Genomic DNA, 21,666 nt, shown 5'->3' with positions numbered 1-21,666 from the left:
ATTTATATTCATAAAGATACTTAAATAAAAATATTAGAGTTAATTAGTTGATTCAGATGATTAGGTTAATAGCTCGTTTAGAGACCCTTTTCATGATATGCTAATTTTTTGAGACAGGAATTTGGGGTTTTCATGAGCTGTATGCCAAAATCATCAGTATTAAAACAATAAAAGACCTGAAATATTTCAGTTGGTGTGCAATGAATCTAAAATATATGAAAGTTACATTTTTATCATTACATTATGGAAAATAATGAACTTTATCACAATATGCATTTATATAGTGCTTTCAACAGACCCACGGCCACCAAAGCACTTTACATATTGCCTCACATTCACCCATTCATTCACTCAGTCATACACCGACGATGGTGTCAGCCATGCAAGGCACCATCCAGGTCATCTGGAGCAGCGGGGATTAAGTGTCTTGCTCATGGACACCTCGACACTTGGTCAGGTGGAACCGGGGATGGAACCACCAACCTTCTGGTTTGTACACAACCTACATGAACCACTGCCGCCCCAGTTGATGGTCGATGACGTACCCTAGGAAGTGGACTGAGGTGGTGTGGAACTCGCATTTCTCAAGCTTGAGGTAGAGATGATGGCGGAGTTTTTCCAGGACCTGCGTCACGTGGAGGTGATGTTCGGCCAGGTTCCGGCAATAGATAAGGATATCGTCTATATAGACCACGACGAATCGGTGAAGGAATTCCCGGATGTGCTCCGCAGGTCCAGCTTGGAGAAAATGCGAGCTCCTCTTAGCTGTTCCAGGGCGGCTGGGATCAGAGGAAGTGGATAGCTGTATTTGACTGTGTGGGAGTTGAGGTGACGGTAGTCTATGCACGGCCTCAAGCCTCCATCCTTTTTGGAGACAAAGAAGAAACTTGAAGCGGCAGGGGATGTAGATGGACGAATGAATTGTTGTTGGAGTGCATCCTGAATATACTCCACCATGCCCTTCTGTTCCGGGACGGACAGTGAATATACTCTGCCTTTGGGCAGAGTAGCCCCAGGTAGTAGGTCGATTGCACAGTCCCATGGCCGATGTGGTGGAAGTTGGGTTGCCAACCGCTTACTGAAGACATTCTGGAACGCCCGGTTTTCTGGAGGGATCTCCACCTTGTCATCTACCTCCGGACTTTCTACGGAGGTGGAGTTGATGGAGAGTGGTGGTTGATCAGGAGTTGTGAAGGAGAGAGAGTGGGATTTTGAAGGTTTCTGGACTGAAGATTGACAGGATTGGAAGCAGGCATCAATTCTTTGTAGGACTTCACCGGTATCCCAGTTGGTGTTGTGGTATCCACGGGGGTCCCAGGATGAGATCAGCGGTGGATCCTTCCAGCACCATGAACATGATTTCTTCGGTGTGCAGGCATCTGATGCAGAGTGGGAGAGAAGTGCCAGATTCGACCACGACCCAGCGGTTTTCCTTGGATAGTATGGATTCTCAGATCTTGAGATCAGCTTTTTCGGTGGACGTTCAGTTTTTGGAGAAGTTGGGTGGAGAGGAAGTTCCCCGCGGAACCCGAGTCGATCAGGGCTTGTGCTGAGACACAAACGCTGGGGGTTAGGACATGCACAGTACGAGATAGAGAATTTATTTGAGGTGGTAGTTGAATGGTAGTTGGTGCTAGTGGCCGCAAGAGTGCGAAACTGGAGAGCATAATCGAAGACAGAATTCTTGGCTTGACGAAGGCTGAACAACTGGTCATGAACTGATAGATCTGATGCGGTTTGACCAAACACTTCTTTGAAGTGGCTGAAAAAAGCTGACAGTGAGGTGATTGTGGCGTTGGATTGCCACAGTGACTGAGCCCACTGTAGTGCGCGTCCGGATAATAATGAGATGACAGAGGTTACTCTGGCACGATCGTTGGTGAATTGGTGAGATTGCATCTCAAAATATAGGGAACACTGTAGTAGGAATACGCTGCAATCCTCCGCCTCACTGGTGAATGTCGCAGGTCGGGCCATGGGACAGGCAGAGGCAGCCGATAAAGAAGTGGGTGAAGGTTGTAAGAGTGATTGGTTGATGACATCGGCGGGAATGGTAGGTGGGTTGTAGATGGTGTAGATGGTTGAAGGGATAAACAAACTGCATGAACCAGATCTGCAAACGGATCGACTGAGCGATTCATTGCAGTCTCTGTGGGGCTCTGCACGGGGTCTGGTCTTCTGTCACGGTATAGAGAGAAGCAGACAGGTAAGTAGTTCAATAACAGGTTTTATTTGAACAGAGGCACAGAGTGGAACAGCAGAGATGACTGGTGAGTAGATATTGAAGAACTTAGACTGGATAATAAACTTAGCTAAATGGTAATCTTGATCTCTTGTTTTGTAGGTGGTGACTGTGGACACAGCGGGCTGATGCCTGAAGACAGAAGACGGATGACGGATGACAGGAAGCAGATGATCGGAGGTGAAACACTGAAGTGGAATCTTCGAGGTAAGTAGCAAACTGGTAAGTGTTTGGATAGAGTCTGTGAGATCACGTAGGGACGAGACCAGACAATGAGGTGAAGGGGAAGTGTCTCTTTATTGTGTGAGTGTGTGATGATGTGCAGGTGCGGTTAATCAGAATTACGGGGGAGAGTGAACGAGGGGGAGGAGTGTGTTGATCTGGTGACTCTGTGACAAGTACCTGATGAACATTAACTGGTGAAACAAATAGTACCCTACTATAGTATAATAAAATATTAGCCACACTTGCTATATGGCTACAATTGAAAGGCTGTAAATGGAAAAAGATGCTCTTACTATTGCAGGTAGTGTACACTGAAAACCCAAACAAGTTGTCATAACACAAACAAATTTGGCAATAAGTTACATGAAGATTAAAGCTCTGTTCGAATATTCCTACTTCCATACAATAAAGTAGGTAAAAAACAGTATGTGAGCCAAGCAGTATGTCCAAATTAATAGATTTCATTAAAGTAGGCAAAAGGTAAATGGATGACCTACTACTTCCAGTGAGATTCTCATGAGGCCACAGGAGAGGATTTATGAATGGTCACATGATAATGACAACATGGCAAATGCAGTACGTCTGAATTTAATTCCTACTACACATTCATACTATTTAACAAAGTAGGTTTCAAACCAAATGCAGTACCTACTGTACAGTACGCGATTTCGGATGCAGCATGTTTTTTTTTTTAAGAACTTTAAATCTTGGGGGGTGGTGGTGTTGCGGTGCCTAATCTGTCCCTATATATAATATACACACATCATTTTTATTTTTTTTTCGTATTCTGCTCCGTTTTTCAAAGTATACTAGAAATCTGTTGCAACTCATTCAGTTTAAGATCAGCTTAATATAATCTGCTTTTTAGTTCACACAACTTTTTTTTCTATAATATTTGAGTGAAGCGAACTCATTTCATTTCACCATTCGGTTTCGTTAGTATAGTTACAACACCTACCAGTAGGGGCTAACAGGGTCATGTTAACCACCGTGGCAAGTACCTCAGTAAAATTGTTCTCTTCAGGGTCAAAAATCTTACAGGTTCAATTTTATTTCCTTTTCAAGAATGGTTTCATTCTCTCTCCCTTGTGCTGTGCAGCTATTAAATTACCTTCGTTGAGATCAAGCTAAGAAAGTGGCGCTATAAAGCAGAGTATTGACTGATAATAAGCAGGCCTCTACAGCTCCTGATTGATTTCTAGCCCCTAACGGTACACAATAAGCAGCAATAATGAAGACAGACAAATTATTTAGAGGAGCTTTAAAGGCCTACCAAAGTTTTTTTGTTTTTCGTCAGTGCAAGCTGAAATTTCCCAAGTGTCACAATCAATACGGCCTTTCTAAAGACAGCAGAGGAGAGAAGGACCTAATGATTGATCAACTGTTGGTCCTTGGCTGTATACAAATTAGCAATAGTCTTTGTGTGTTTATGTGGCTCTATCAGACACACATTATCAATTGCTAAATGCGCACAATTCCCTTTAAGGGGTCCCTTTATAAAGGCTGATAGGACCTTTACATGCACCATGCTTGCAATCACATAATTTACTACATGACACAAGCTGAATGACCTCTGCTGATTCTGCCTAAACCCTCCACCTCCCCCAGTTCCACCTGTGTAGAATTTATATATATTATAAACTACTGTGTGGGGCTGGGAAGGGGGCGTAGTCAAAGAATAGCAGGGGGCAACTGAATCAGTTATGAATGCTTTGGTCGATTCCAGTGCGAGTAAAGTAAGTTGCAAACACACCTCTTCTTTCATATATATTTGTGAGAGAAACAGATGCTTATTAAGGCACATTCAAAGTTTCCAGTTGTGACTTGTTCTCAGGGAGTTTAGAATGTGAAACTTGTTATATTCTTGAGCAAAACACATGATAAAGTCAAAACTCTTTGCCTTTGAAAAATCAATATTTAATTCTGCAGCCATCGTGCTGCAAAGGAATCTAAAGGCACGACCATATGCCTGAGACTCAATGTGATGTATGTGATGTGTTGACTTGCTCATTAAATTTCTGCCTGCCTGTCCTTATAGTTCTTGTCTGAAGTGTCCGTTTTAGAGAGGGATCAATTACAGTTTCTTCAGGTCAATCAAGGCTGTACAAACACACTTTCTTCTGCTGTTTTTAACTGACTAATGCAGCTATCAGGGGAGCTAAAGCCTATAGTTTACTCTGGTTTTACACATAATTATGGGTATGTGTACAGTGCGCACAATGTAATTTCACAACGTACATTAATGTACGTGGGCAGCCAGATTTTTCTAACCATGTGTACTCTGTACGCTCAGCTGCGCCTTGAACTTTTTGGCACATATTAGTTTGTCCACAAGGTGGCCACACTGGCCCGGCCCAATGTTTCTCAGTCAAAAAAGAAACAGAAGAAAGAAACAACAACAACAAACTACTGGAGACAACAGTAAACACCTATGTAGACTAGCGCTTGTGTGAGGTGGATAAGAGATACGCAAAACTCTAGTTTAAAAGATTTCAAATAGATTTGTATCACTCATAACTAATGCAAGTGTCGACTGCCTGTGATCGCACATGCTATCAAATGGAGTATACCTGTATTTTGAAAGGCTATGCGTTCAGCTGTATGCATACACGTCAAATTGCACTAAAACTATTAAAAACATTTCTGTAAATAGAAATAAAGCTGAAATGAAATAAAATATGAAAAACTTAAATTAAACACAAATTAGAAATGTCTCCTTGGCAATAAACTGAAATACGTTTAAGTTGAAGCACAACAATTATTGACTGGAAATAAATAAAAAGGTAATCACCAGGCACTGACAAAGTGAAAGTTTGCACATGACACCACAGTCATCTCCCTTATCCATGATGGTGATGAGTCTGCATATAAAAGAGAGGTTGAACAGCTGGTTGTCTGTTGCAGTTACAACAAACTGGAGCTGAACATGCTCAAAACAGTGGAGCTGATAGTGGACATCAGGAAGAATAATTCATTAATAATAATTCATTACATTTATATAGCGCTTTTCTAGGCACTCAAAGCGCTTCACATGGAAGGGGGAATCTAATCAACCACCACCAATGTGCAGCATCCACTTGGATGATGCGACGGCAGCCATAGTGCGCCAGAACGCTCGCCACACACCAGCTTACTGGTGGAGAGGAGACAGAGTGATAAAGCCAATCAGTGTATATATATATGGGGATGATTAGGAGGCCATGATGGACAGAGGCCACTGGGCAAATTTGGCCAGGATGCCGGGGTTACACCCCTACTCTTTCGAAAGACATCCTGGGATTTTTAATGACCACAGAGAGTCAGGACCTCGGTTTAACGTCTCATCCGAAGGACGGTGCTCTTTGATAGTATAGTGTCCCCGTCACTATACTGGGGCTTTAGGACCCACACAGACCACAGGGTGAGCGCCCCCTGCTGGCCTCACTAACACCTCTTCCAGCAGCAACCTGGTTTTCTCAGAAGGTCTCCAAATCCAGGTACTAACCAGGCTCAGCCCTGCTTAGCTTCAGTGGGCAACCAGTCTTGGGCTACAGGGTGATATGGCTGCTGGCCCCAGCACTCTTACCTTACCATACTGAACAGGACTGCTTTCCAAAAAAGCATCGTAAGCCTAAGTTGATCATTGAACAATTGCCATCAAAGGTCTCTATGATCAACTTAGGTTTACAATGCTTTTGGGAAACGCAGCCCAGAACTGTGGCTGCTGTGGAGTCATTCAGGTTCCTGGGCTCTACCATCTCTCAGGACTTGAAGTGGGACAATAACATAGACTCCATTATGAAAAAGGTCCAACAGAGGTTGTACTTCCTTTGCCATGCTGAGAAAGTCCAACCTGCCACAGGAGATGCTGACCCAGTTATGCTCGGTCGTCATGGAGTGTCTTCTGCACTTCAGTAACTGTCTGGTTTGTTTCAGCATACAAATCAGACCTCAGAAGACTGTTATCAGTGGTACTCTTCCCACTCTTCAAGAACTATTGAGAAAAAAGGGCTCAGGAAATCCCTCTGGATCCTTCACACAAAAGCCACTTCCTAAATGATTGCCATCTGAATAGTCAGGCACAAGAAAAGTTCTTTCCCCAGGCCATCTACCTCATGAACAGTTAAATGTTCTTGCCACTCTGCAATAAAAAAGCAATACCCAACACTATTTAAACTTATATTTATGTTGCATGTTATAACTCTTATTCATAAACCTTTGCATTATTTTATATAACATTTCTGTACATACACTGAACAAAATTATAAACACAACACTTTTGTTTTTGCCCCCATTTTTCATGAGCTGAACTCAAAGATCTAAGACTTTTTCTATGTACACAAAAGGCCTATTTCTCTCAAATATTGTTCACAAATCTGTCTAAATCTGTGTAAGTGAGCACTTCTCCTTTGCCGAGATAATCCATCCACCTCACAGGTGTGGCATATCAAGATGCTGATTAGGCAGCATGATTATTGCACAGATGTGCCTTAGGCTGGCCACAATAAAAGGCCACTCTAAAATGTGTAGTTTTACTGTATTGGGGGAAGTCCGAAAACCAGTAAGTATCTGGTGTGACCACCATTTGCCTATTGCAGTGCAACACATCTCCTTAGCATAGAGTTGATCAGGTTGTTGATTGTGGCCTGTGTAATGTTGGTCCACTCCTCTTCAATGGCTATGCGAAGATGCTGGATATTGGCAGTACCTGGAACACGCTGTCGTATACGCCGATCCAGAGCATCCCAAACATGCTCAATGGGTGACATGTCCGGTGAGTATGCTGGGCATGCAAGAACTGGGATGTTTTCAGCTTCCAGGAATTGTGTACAGATCCTTGCAACATGGGGCCATGCATTATCATGCTGCAACATGAGGTGATGGTCGTGGATGAATGGTACAACGTGGATGAATGACCTCAGGATCTCTCACGGTATCTCTGTGCATTCAAAATGCCATCAATAAAATGCACCTGTGTTAGTTGTCCATAACATACGCCTGCCCATACCATAACCCCACTGCCACCATGGGCCACTCGATCCACAACGTTGACATCAGCAAACCGCTCACCCACACGACGCCTTTGGAGACGGCTTATGGTAGAGAAATGAACATTCAATTCACGAGCAACAGCTCTGGTGGACATTCCTGCAGTCAGCATGCCAATTGCACACTCCCTCAAAACAAATTGTTTTACTTGGGACAGAAGTTGATTTACATGAGGGCACACCCACAGCAGTTAACAAGTTATCTCTATACTCTCCACACCTTATTACCTTTTTGGTTTACTTCTGTGGGAATGAGACATTTGTACCAGTCGCACTGAGACATTTCAAATGATACCAAACATGTATAATACTTGTTACGAACTGCTCCGAGACTTGGAGGTGAAGATCCAAATGCAGCTTTAATATAGAATAGTCGTACAGGCAGGGTCAAGAGTCAGCAGACAGGACAATGGAGAATGCACAGAGAGAATCCAAGAAACAGGCAGAGGTCAGGGCCGGCAGCAATAATCAGAGTCCAAGAACAATCCAAAGTCGAAAACAGCAAAACAAACACGGGAAAACGCTCGGAAATGCAGACACACAGTACAACAAGACTTCGCGGTGAGTGAATGAATGAACATGGTATAAATAGACTGAGACTAGCAGGATGACAAGACACAGGTGAATACAATCAGTGACAATGAGGTACAGGTGAATGTGATCAGTGATGATGAGTCCAGGCAGTGAGTATGGGAAATGTAGTTAGTGAGGAAGTGATCATAGTCTATTGTGGAGCGCCCTCTGGTGGCTCTCGAGGGCACTCCAGCTGGTGATCGTTACATAGCCCCCCCGCAATGAGCGGCTTCCAGACGCTCCAAAACTGTCCAGGTGGGTGGTGGCATGGAGGCGGATCCGGGGGCGGGATGGAGGGCCAGGTCCGTGGAGCAGAAGAGGACCTGGAGACTGCGACAGGACGGAAGGCCAGGGCGGAGCAGACAGTCCATCGGGCGGCCAGGGCGGAGCAGACAGTCCAACGGGCGGCCAGGGCGGAGCAGACAGTCCATCGGGCGGCCAGGGCAGTGAAGACCCTTCGGGCGTCCACGGCAGTGAAGACCCTTCGGGCGGCCACTGCGGTGAAGACCCTTCGGGCGGCCACGGCGGTGAAGACCCCTCGGGCGACCACGGCGCAGGAACAGGCACCGGCTCAGGAACAGACACCGGCTCAGGAACTGGGACAGAAACAGACTCTGGCTCTGGCTCAGGAACAGGAACAGACTCTGGCTCGGCAGAAGTAACGTGAACAGTCTCTGAATCGGCCATCTTGTCCGTAGACACTAGCTCGGAGGCGGCCATCTTGTCCGTAGACACTGGCTCGGTGGCGGCCATCTTGTCCGTAGACACTGGCTCGGAGACGGCCATCTTGTCCGTAGACACTGGCGTGGAGTCGGCCATCTTGTCCGAAGACACAGGCTCAGAAAGAGGAAGAGGATCAGGCTCAGGATCAGGATCAGCAGAAGTGACGTGAAGCTCAGTCTCTGGATCGGCAGAAGTGACGTGAAGCTCAGGATCAGGCTCGGCAGAAGTGACGTGAAAAGAAGCCTCTTGCTCGGCAGTTTCTGGCTGGACGGTCTCTGGCTGGACGGTCTCTGGCTGTGCAGACGTGACGTGGACAGTCTCTGGCTGTGCAGACGTGACGTGGACAGCCTCTGGCTGTGCAGACGTGACGTGGACAGCCTCTGGCTGTGCAGACGTGACGTGGACAGTCTCTGGCTGTGCAGACGTGACGTGGACAGTCTCTGGCTCGGCAGAAGTGTTACATTCATCCACTGCGACTCCCACAGTGAATTCAGAGCCACTCAGCTGTAATGCTAAGTCTATATAATGTTCAAGAGTCCCGCTAGGGTCATGGAATGGCATTAAGGAGCTGAGTGGCTCGGATAGTCCTCCACGAAAAAAGATCATGAGACATACCTCATCCATCCAGGCAGTGGCGCAAAAAGTGGGTATGCGCTATATGCGGCGCAAAGGGGCGCAGCACCATGGGGGGCGCCAAAGCGATGGTAAAAAATAAAATAAAACAATTCACATTTAATTAAAAAAAATATATATATATATTGTATTTTCTATATGTAGCTGCTGTTGTGCGTTTTTTAAATCATTTCTGCATTTCTTCAATGTTATATAAAATTTTAGAGGACTAACAGGCTAGTAGGCGCCCTCATGGAGAAGGGGGGCGGGGTGATATCGCGAGCAGGCGGGGGCGCTGTGAGCGCGGAGCGAGCAAGTACGAGTAGTGAGTTGTCGTCGAAAAAGATGGATAAAACAAAATGCTGTGGGGCTAAAAATAGAAAAAGAAAGCGGGAAAAGGAGATGGTATGTCAACTGATGCGACAGCAGCTAAATAAGAAATAAGTGCATGCTGAAAGCCAACAGGTAGGATTTAAAGTGTGACATCCAGGCATGTAGGGCAGGCTATCTATATCTATGTGCCATCGGGACTACCGGGAGATTCCCGGTGGGCCGACGTGCTTTTTCGGCCGATACATCTCATACTTTTTTTTTTTTTGTCTTAACGGCCCATAAAACTCGTACATCGGCGGCCCATTCGTTTTTGTTTTTTTGTTGTTGTTGTTTTTTTGCTTAATTGGCGGCGCTGGGTTAGTGCCGGTGTAATGCATTGGTCAAAAAAAGTCAGCGTTAGTTTTTTTTCTGACACACCGGCCCATGAAACATGTCATCATGTGCTTATATCTTTCAAGTAAAGAAATTAGTACAAAACTAACTATGAAAGTTTCCTTTATTTTTCAGTGCATTTGTTTTACAATATATGGCTATTACTATGGGATTAATATTATAACTATTATTATAGTGTAATGTAGACAGACACTAACTAAAAGAGGTTTGAATTTTTCTTTGTTTAATTTGCACCCTGAATATGGGTTCGAGCTTTTAATTTTGAACTCTCAAAGTGCACCAGACTGCTGAATTTAACATTAAAGAACACAAAATGTTCTTACGGGGGGGCATGCCCCCGAACCCCCCTAGAGAAACAGAGGTCCACCTACTATAGTTTTACCGAAGATCCTGTGAGAAACACTGGTATTGCTGTTCCAATTCAGCTTATAGTTTTTTTAGGGGGGTTCATCACGGTGGAGTAGCTATAGTTTAATTGTATTAATAAATGACAATTTTGCACTTTTATCTGTTAGCTCTCACTCGTCCCTACTCACTTATTACATGGCACATTTATTTATTTATTTTTTGAAGGGGGAGGGGGGGGGGGGGGGCGCAAAAATTGTTGCTGCATACCCCTCTGACACGGGGTAGTTGCGCCCCTGCATCCAGGTCAAGTGAGCTAGTTTCAAAAATTCCATTACAAAGTCCTCAATGGATCGATCTCCTTGACGGAGGCGCATAATTTGTGCTGCTGGATTCATTTTAGCGAAGTCTTCTGTTACGAACTGCTCCGAGACTTGGAGGTGAAGATCCAAATGCAGCTTTAATATAGAATAGTCGTACAGGCAGGGTCAAGAGTCAGCAGACAGGACAATGGAGAATGCACAGAGAGAATCAAAGAAACAGGCAGAGGTCAGGGCGGGCAGCAATAATCAGAGTCCAAGAACAATCCAAAGTCGAAAACAGCAAAACAAACACGGGAACGCTCGGAAATGCAGACACACAGTACAACAAGACTTCGCGGTGAGTGAATGAATGACCATGGTATAAATAGACTGAGACTAGCAGGATGACAAGACACAGGTGAATACAATCAGTGACAATGAGGTACAGGTGAATGTGATCAGTGATGATGAGTCCAGGCAGTGAGTATGGGAAATGTAGTTAGTGAGGAAGTGATCATAGTCGATTGTGGAGCGCCCTCTGGTGGCTCTCGAGGGCACTCCAGCTTGTGATCATTACAATACTGTATGATAACAAAGATTTTTGGGTGAATTCAGGTTGGGATGGGTGAAGGGAATGATGTGTAAATTGGGAGGTAATCAACTCAGGTGGGATCATGTCTCAAAAGGGGATGGTAATGTAGCAAGAGAGTTCAAATGTTAATTTCCTTTGTTTTCTCAGAGAGTAGCCCTCTCTTCCAGTTCTTCCAGTTTATCCAGTCTTACACCGTGACCCGGATGCTTGATCTGATACGAGATTTGTGTATGTCTATTTATACAGCAATATATCTTACATGCTCACAGAAGCATGTCTGTGTATCTATTAGCAGTAGCAAGTCCAAACTTGCTCTACAGGAGCAGCAGCAGCGTAACATCTAGTCAGTGCCATATTTATTAACATGCCACAACTATTTAGAGTTGTTGTTGTGTGTGTGTGTGTGTGTGTGTGTGTGTGTGTGTGTGTGTGTGTGTGTGTGTGTGTGTGTGTGTGTGTGTGTGTGTGTGTGTGTGTGTGTGTGTGTTTAGCAGAATAAAATTCGGCTTCATACAGGTTTGGAACAACTTGAGGGTAAGTGATGACAGAATGTTCATTTTTGGGTGACCTATCCCTTTAAGGACATTTTGTTTCTGAATTACTTTTTAGCATGTAGTCAACTGCCATGACCTTTGCCCCATTTACACTACCATGACTCCCTTTCTTTCAGCAGATTGGTCTTCACTTTGTTCTCCATTTAATCTTTCACAAACACTCACTGTCCACAGTGAACACAGAAAGTGATAATAAGGAAGGGAAATAACAACTTTTCTATAATTAAACATCAAGGCTGTGGAAAAGTGGCATGATAATCCTTGTGACCCGGCGGTTCTGCTGCTCCAAAACCATTTACACTTTCATTAAAGAGATTAGTCAGGCATAACTGATTTATTTATATTGCAAACAAACTCGGGGGAAACCTGTGGCAGCTGTGGCCCTTTTCTCCTGACCTGTGATTAATTAGAGATCTGTAAGAGGGCAAAAACAGCCTATACTGTGTGTGGGCTGCATGTGGGCTAATTTTATGAAAACCTATGAAAAAGTGATCACATTTCAACTGGATAATGGAATTAGTACCACTAGGTTTTGTGCATTATGACATTATTTTCATTACAATCAAGCTATTTTTTCTCCTCAAATCATCTTTATTGTAAAGTGTCCAGATATTTTACTATGTATGTACTGTATGTATTTAGTCAGTCCAGTGTGTTTCCCTGCCTTTAATCCTGCAGGACAAGCGGTTTGGAAAAGGGATGGATCTTATGAACATTACCGTTTTAATGAGTTTCAATCATAGTTAGACTATTGTCTAATATCTCAGAGCTTTAGGCAAATGTTTTTTTGTTTTTTTTGTTTTGCTTATTGGTTGATTGATCTATGGGTAAATGAAAAAGGTAATTGAAGAGGTCATTTGTAGGAGCATGGGAGATTTACAGCCCTGAAATGTTAATGGAAATACAAATGAAATTGAAATCTAAATGCAGAAGGTCTGTGAGCAAAGTTGTAATAGAGTTTTTCAGATCACCGAAAATGAAATACTTGCAGACTCAAATTTTTTTTTTTTTTTTTTATAGGTTGAAGATGATTGTGGTTTGTCTTAAAATTCTTAAGACTCACAAAGGCAATGTTCCTGTAAGTCTAAAATCAATACCACAATCTATTACCTCAAATGATCTTTTTGTTCTGAAAAACTGGGAATTTTTTTAACCCCTTCGCTGTCACCCCTCTTTTTGAGAATAGGGGTTAAAATGCACTATTCAAACTTAAATGGTTGTAATTCAAGAATGCTTTGGAATATAGACCTAAGTTTGGTCTTGTTTTAAAGAAAACACTCAGCAGATTATTGCTGAAGTGAAAACCCTTCAAAAAATGAAAGTATGAAAATGTTATGGAAGTTTAAATTTACAGTAAATCAAATTTACTGTACTATATATTTTTATTTTATAAAAAATATATATTTTACAAAATATTTTTTACTATAAAATTACTATAAAATCAAAGCTATATATCTAACCAAGTAGTGTTCCAAATTTGAAGTTGATATCAAAAATTTAAGTTCCCATGAGATTTTGTTTTGGCGTAGTACCAAAAATAGCCACCGGGTGACATACATTCCATTGAATTTAGTTGTACTGTATACATTCTGCCTTAACAAATTAATAAATTTGTCCAAATATCAATTCTGTCACAAAATGTGGAACCTTGAGACTTAGACCTTTCTGACAATATGTGTTTTGTCAAGATTAGAAAAGGTTTTGATCATAAATTATGAAATATAATAAAGCCCAAAAGGGGAGGAGCCTGATAAAATAATTTAGAGTACTATTTCTATGGTAACGCAACGTTCAATTTCAAAATTGTTTTCACAGGATGAATTCTGAGTTTGTAAGCTTTCAAATGATACCCAATTTATGATAACTACTAAAATATATGATGTAATAAAAAGGCGATAAAAAAAGATATTATTATATTTTAGAGGATAATATATATATTATACTTTTTAGAGGATAATATTATATTATAATTTTTTATTGAAAAATACTAGCTTATATGTTTTATTATGAACTTTTAGCAAGAAAACCAAAGTTTCAATTATTAAAGGTGTGTGCGTCAACTTTTTGTGACAAAGGTCAGAACTCCTGTTATGACGCAGATTTTTTTGAGGTGCACTCTTGTCAAAATATCATCGGTTACTCTTCCTACATAATTTGTAGCAAAAAACAGCAGTCAAATATCTATTTAGGAGTCTTAGACCTTTCCAACCATATATAGTTTGTCATAATTAGATTAGGATTTAATAGTAATATAGCGAGGTAAAGTTAGGCGTCCCGTATACGGGGCGGTGACAGTTAAGCGAAGCCTATTTTTGTTCCTTAATCAATAAACCTATTCAAAAGTCACACAATAAGCAGCATGCTTTGCACTGGCACAGGTTTGAAATAACTATCATCACATACATTTCACATATTCACAACCATTTATAGTTCTACATATTCCAACCTATTAATGGATGTTGTCTCATTTTGTGTTTTTCTCTTTTACTCTGGATGTATCTCACCTAATAAGATTGCTGTTTTTGGATTGCTGTCACAGCTTGGAAAGAAAATCACAAGAAAATGAGATGGCACCAATGAGATAAAGAGCAAAAGGAAACTTTTTCTTAAAGACCCGTTGACATTTCTTAAAGAGTACAATTTTCTTCCTTGTATTGATCCGTTAAGTCTATAATACTTTGTGAAAGCAATCTATTAGCATTCCCATTCATCTCATTTGCAGTTGCTCACTGCCGCATGCCCTTGCCAAACAGCCAAACGTTGACCCCTTTGGTATTGATGTATTCCTTATGAAACATTAAAGAGGACCTAGTATGTTTTTTTTTTTTTTACATTTTCAACTTTCTTTAGTTGTAAAAAGTTGCGGTTTGACCATTAAAAAGTCTGCATATTTACAAAGCATTCCAAAGGGAGTTATTCTCTATATCTGTAAGAACTGTTTTTTACTGAACTCCCTGAAATGCCTCATTTGTAGTCTTTCTAACGGAAACATACACATCACAATATTCCTCATTTAAATAATTCCTGCCCAAGGAATACACAAAAACAAGGATGAGGCTGTGTTGAGTTGAGTTGTGTTAGTAGTGCGTTACATCTCTGAAACACGCTCGAAGCGGTTGCCCAATCACACACTGGTCCAGCCGACCAATCAGAGCACATTGTGCTTTTTGGAAGGAGGGACTTCGTAAAGAGAAAGTTACTGAGAGACTGAGAAGAGAAGTACTGCAACAGTAGTTTCCATCCAAAATTGGAATATTGCATAAAACATTTGCGTATAAAGCACAGTTTCCATCCCATGTGTTCAAGAGAACAAAATCGCCACTTCCTGGGAAATTGGTGCAAGATATCTGTACTAAAAATGGAAGTTGCTGTATTTGGGGAAGCCACTGTGGCTTTTTTTTTTTGTCCGTCATAAATGACTCAGAGTACGGAGATGAAACGCAATAAACGTTTTCATGTTATCTTGCATTCGGATGCCTGGTGTTTGGGAACACAGTCATGTGAGATGCTTCTGGGAGGGAATTAAACCAAATCAATTTAATGACAGACTTTGGCTCAGGCATTTCAGAATGATCAAACCAACATTTGAGATGCTGTGCAATGAAATTGATCTGCTGGTTAGTCCCGTTATCCAATTACATCCAAAGGTCAGTGTGTTTTCATCGTAGTTTATGCTCATGCCTACTTATCGTATGAAAAAGTATCCTTTTCCATTGAGGATCCTCTTCAACATACGTTTTTTTATGTCCTTTTTTTTTTTTTTTTGACCGTGGTGGACAGTCAAGGTGTCATTCTTTCTATTACATTATGGTTGGCTCATAAATGTACAAATGACGACTCTATCTTAAAGATTTTTTTAGGTAAAAACCTACACATAGCCCCTTTAAATTTAAGTGAGAAATATCTGAGTCATCATCTTTTTTTGAAACAGCCAATAGATTTCCGCGTTATCTGACCAAAGTTGATGAGTCATACAGTAAAAATTTATATATTTTTTCCGAAGAGAATAACAGAATGTGAATATCTGCTATAGTTAATTTTAATTAATTTATATATATATATATATATATATATATATATATATATATATATATACTGTTTATATAATTAAGGGGAAACATTTGAAATAAAGAATGAATTAAGCACGCTAATATTCTCTCAGCAGCAACACTTTCCTCTGGGTATTTCCTCTGGGTCATTTGTGGTGTATTGCTCATGAAAAAAAGCTATTGACTCGATTTTAACAGTGACATATGAATGATTATATATATTAGCAACCGAAAGTGAATACTTCATTTTCAACACCAACACTGCATCCCTCAGGTGAGCTTACAGGAAAAATCAACTCACTGTGACCATCTGCCTCAGGTGCAGATGTAGTCTGAAGTGAATAATTGTGAAATGAATTGGGAATGCAAGAGCGTGTAAATTGGTTTTAAGCTGTCGGCTCCCTCTCTCACACATTGCAGGTCCAGGGTGACTTGTCTCTTGGACCCCGTCCACTATCTCAATTCTTACTTGTCAGGTGTTGAGCATGAAGGTGAATAGTGTGTGTGTGTGTGTGTGTGTGTGTGTGTGCGTGTGTGTGTGCATGTGATGAAATGTTCTGTGCAAGACTGAGTATGTGGTTGGTTTATTCAAGCCTGACTGGTTTACATGGTGAGAAAAGTCCATAAATAATGAGAATCGATTTGTTTCAAATCTTATGTGCTCTGAGAGAAACAAGAGAAACTCTCTCATTGGGCCACTCTTTCGCCCAATCAAGACTCAAGGTTTTCTGTTCCAGCAAGAAAAGTAAATAATTAAAGCTGCAAGCAGCATTTATCGGGGTTCAAGCAGTTAAGGCCTTTAAGCACATAAGCATTTAAGACATTAAGTTTTATTTAGCATACATTTAACCACTGACATAATAGATGGAAAAGACCATTTACAGCCAATACAGGCATTTTACCATTGGAAATTCAACAGAGTCCAGAGAATTGTCCTAGACTGGTTTGGTTCCGATTGAGGGAAAAAGCTAGGACTAGTTCGCTAAAGTAGGTTTTTAACATTTTCGTTAATAACTAGATGTATCAAACGATATGCATATTGTGTGGATGTGTGCTACACCACGTGATTACAGAGCTGTAAAACTCGTTAGCGCCAACAAGTGGCCGATTTCTTTCAAAATTCTTACAGACCTCTAGGGCCACGAGTTGAACATGCCCATCGAGTTTCGTTCTGATCGGCCTCCGTTAACCTTGTTTAATAGGTGCTCAAACTTCATTGGTCGATGGCGGCCATGTTTTTTTAGATACGCCATTATCCTTTTACACATACATGGTACCAAGACACTGCACACCAAATTTCAGGTCAATCGGACTAACGGTCACGTGGTCATAGCCATTTTTATGTTTTTTCCATGTTATAGCGCCACCTACTGTTCAATCGTTGCAATTTTTTTACTGTGAGCTCAGATTGAACTCATTCACATGTGTACCAAGTTTGGTGAAGATATCATTTACTTCTCGAGTTATAGCCATTTTAGAAAAATAGGCTCCACCCAAAACGTTCATTTTGCACCTCTTAACCCTAACCAGTGACATAATAGATGGAAACAACAATTTACAGCCAATACAGGCAATTTACCATAAGAAATATATGGTTTTAAAGCTTTTTAACAATTATAGCGCCACCTATGGTCCGATCTCCATAAAATGTAGCATGTTTGTTAACTATGTTGTCACATGCTCACCAATTTGTGAAGTTCTGAGTTTTTATTTATGATTTATAGGCTTTTGAGTTTTTATTGCCACGCCCCTTTTCTAAATCATCCTGTTATAACAATATGAAAAATGCAAAAGTTCAACTTTTTCGATAATTATTGACCTAGAGAGTCCAGAGAATTGACCTAGACTGGTCTGGTCCCGTTTGGGCAAAAAAACAGGGACTAGTTCGCAAAATATTTGAAATTGACTTTTACTCTTATTTTGTATACGGTGTGGTGTGGCTTGGACATGGTGTCCGTCGAATATAAACTAGGCGCCTATCTTTAGGGAAGTGGCGTGGAGAGATGCTTCTGAAATGCTGCGTCGTGGCTGGTGTAAACACAAGCATTCATTAGATTGGGCGCAATCAGCTCCGGTAGCCGAGCATCACAGCTCTAACGCACTAAGAGTGTAAATAAGGGGTTACAGTCAATACCCTACGAATGTAATGTTATTATGCGTCATGGAACATTGCGCGCCCCAACTCGCGAAAGGTCGAATTTGCTCCATGTTTTGATAAGGTTTGTTTAGAAAACCATGAATCCATGTAAGACACAATGTCATTAGACACAATCCATGTCATTACAATCAATGAATTAGGGCTGCAACAACTAATCGATAATAATCGATTATGAAAATCGTTGTCAACGAATGTCATTATCGATTAGTTGGTCTTCTTACGTCACGGGGAGCGTTTACTGGTGATTGGTTGAAACGGGCCAATCAGGATGCTCTCTGTCTTACACGCGCTTCATGAGGCACACACGCAAGGTCTCTCTCCCTCCGTTGCTCTCCCCCGCGCTCGCGCTACACGGTTTGGAGCACAGTCTCTTCTGTCTCGCATGCGCGCTCTTGCTTGCACGCTCAAATCCCGGGAGTTTGAACTAATTTGCGAGCATCAGGGAGCATATCAATATGCGGGTGACTCCCAGAACTTCCGGGAGACTTGGGATGTCTGTAGTTTGCGTCTCGAGCATCAGGTTGTGCAATCAGTTTGCTCGCAACATAAGTGATGGATTAAAATAGTGCTACCGCAGAAATATTAAATTAAAACGGTCTTTACAAAGCGAAGCACTAAATATAAAGGCAGTTAATAACAGCAACAGTAAAATATTGTTTTTTAGTCACTGTAGCCTACTCAGTGGTTTTCAGCGAATGTTTGTGCACTAATGCATCATGCGTCTTTTTAATCAAGCCTGTTAGCTTGCTGCGTACCTCCATTCCGTTCTCTTTATATAGCATTTGTCTACTAAGTTTTAATTGTTTTTCAAACGCGATCTACTGCGGCTCTATGTTTACACGCTTGTTTTCAGTCTTTCTATATTTATTTTTTACAAATTATCCTTATAATTCAATTAATTTTAAATAAAAATTAAATGAATTATATATTTTAGATGTTTTTAGTTTATATCTTCACATCTGAACAACATGTCTGTAAATTTGTTTTAACAAAAATTGTGTTAAAACAATATGTTGGATATAAATGTTTTTTTTTACATTAATCATGGTTGTCAACTTGCCATCAGCAATTATCATTAAAAACAATGCAAATATTGATATTTGTAAAACTCAATGTGTGGCTTTTGCACTTTTTAAAGTACACTTTTACACATAAATACCCTAATTTAGGGTTTTAGGTAACACTATTTTACGGTGTCCTTGTTACATTTGTTACATGTACTTACTGTAGTAATAACAGTAAATTATCATGCATAATTACATGCAACTAACCCTCAACCTAATCCTACCCTATTCCTATAGTAAGTACATGTAGTTACTTAATATTACTCTGTACTTAAATATATAATTACACTGTAACAAGGACACCTTAAAATAAAGTGTAACCGGGTTTTATTTAGTCATAATAAACAAAAAAATCGAATTGAAATTTTTATCCGATTAATCGATTAATCGAAAAATAATTGTCCGATTAATCGATTATCAAAATAATCGTTAGTTGCAGCCCTACAATGAATCCATGTTATTCGACACAATGTTAAAGGTATAGCGGAGGATCTTTCCGAATTTTAGAGAAGACCCGCCCTCTCCAATTTTTAAAAAAAATGCACATGCGCAACACTCTATTTGCTTCCGAGAGGGCGCACAGATATGCAAAGTAGATTGTTTGGAAGGGCATCCAAATTTGGGTAGTCACGTTTGGTGGCACAATTATGTTGCAAATTATAAACTAACTCAAAAACATTCATGCAAGACAAAATGTCAAATGCCCTTCTGTGTTTTATTTACTTATTATACTGATCGATTGAGTGACCGAGGACTCAAGACATGATATGCAATGGAGAAGTAGCTTGTTGCATTTGTGTAATAAATACTATGGTGAATACATTGGAATTATCGAAAATGAACACACAAGGTTTTAGAATATTTCAGCGTGATATCATTTACCATTTGGTCATAAGGCTACTTTAGACAAATTGAGATGTTTACCGTGTCTACGCGGTGCATGACTTGTGCCAGGGCTAGCATCGCTAATCATAGCTTACATTAACTTTTACTAGCAGTGATTTTAAATGGATTTTAAAAAGTTTGCATGACAAACTTTACCTGTCTAGTAGAATTTTCGCGACTGCGGCATCAGTGGGAAGCCCAACCTGTGCTTTTAGCGCACGCCAGCGTGTGAAATATTCACCCAAAATCACTCTGGTCTTGTTTCTGCGGCCTTTCTCTTCTTATCATACACTTCGTATACATTTTTTCTCTTTCGACCCTCAGCCATTTTCAAAGGAACGGCTGAAATCGTAACTCATCACACATAATACAACTGAAAGTGCTCATGCGCAGAAAGCGAAAACTACATAGGGACGAGCCCGTACGACGGCCTTACGTAAACATATCACCAGAATGATTGACACTTAGGTGGACCAATAGTATAGGCTACCGACCCAGAAAAAGAAAATCCTCCCCTATACCTTTAACATGTAAAGGTTTTTTGTTTGTTTGTTTGTTTGTTTTTTGCAGTGATGACAGTGACGAGCTCAGACCTGTGGTAGTCGTCATGTGACAGTGGTATTGCTATCAAATAGAAAATTATATTTATTTCCTTTTAAAAAGGAATTAGTTCTCTTTGTAGTTTGTTTCAGAAAGATGAGTGACAAATATAAACAATTTATAACAGTCAATAAATCAAAACAGACATCACTGACTAGTAGGGCTGTCAACTTTAGTCGTTTAGTCGACTAATCAGTTGATGCCGTCTTTTCATTCTCATTGGTCGACCAGTTGCATAATTTTTTACCAACAGAAATAAATTAATTGATTTACTGATATTTATTCCTTTATAAGCAGTTATATATTACTGTATTTTAAATATAATTAGCCTATGTTTTATCCCCAAATTTAAATGTTTTAATTTAGGCTATTCTGCGCCAGTTTAGCGCACCACGTAGAACACTCTGGAACTGTGGCTGGCTGCACTGCTGCTTCGTGCTCAGTAAGGAATATAGGTAGTTTTGCTGTATTCATTCAGTTAGAACGCTATTTGTTTTGGCTTTAGTCAACAAAATCTCCAAGAAATCTAAATCTTTTGTCTGGCTGCATTTTACAAAAAAAGGCAAGACTGTGGAGTGCAAGCTATGCTGCTGCGCCATTCACATATAGGCGTAGAAAACGCTAGGCGCGGCGCGTTCTCCTTTTTCCAAAGCGCTAGGGCGGTTGCGCTCCGGAGGCGTCTGTCGTTTCTAAGCTTGTTGTTGTTAAGGTTCTTGTCACGTGACCTACGGTGCGCTTGCAGCATTCTGAAAAGTTAAGATGTTTTTATCTCGATGCGGCGCGAACGCGCTTGGAAAAAATGAGCATGTCGCACCGCGACTGCGTCGCTTCCATTATGAGCGCGCATGCCGTGCGCCTACATTTGAAATAACGTACTTGAGCGCACAAAAGACGCCTGCTCTGCATCCCTGCAACCTCCATTCCTGCAGAGCACATATTTTCCAAAGCAGGATTTATTGTTAAGTCGAGGACCTGTCTTTTACCCAAGA

Source organism: Rhinichthys klamathensis, unplaced genomic scaffold (genome assembly GCF_029890125.1).
Source record: "Rhinichthys klamathensis goyatoka isolate OS25496 unplaced genomic scaffold, OSU_Roscu_1.1 h1tg000064l_1, whole genome shotgun sequence".
In the NCBI taxonomy this organism is placed as follows: domain Eukaryota; kingdom Metazoa; phylum Chordata; class Actinopteri; order Cypriniformes; family Leuciscidae; genus Rhinichthys; species Rhinichthys klamathensis.
This window is presented reverse-complemented; position numbering follows the sequence as displayed.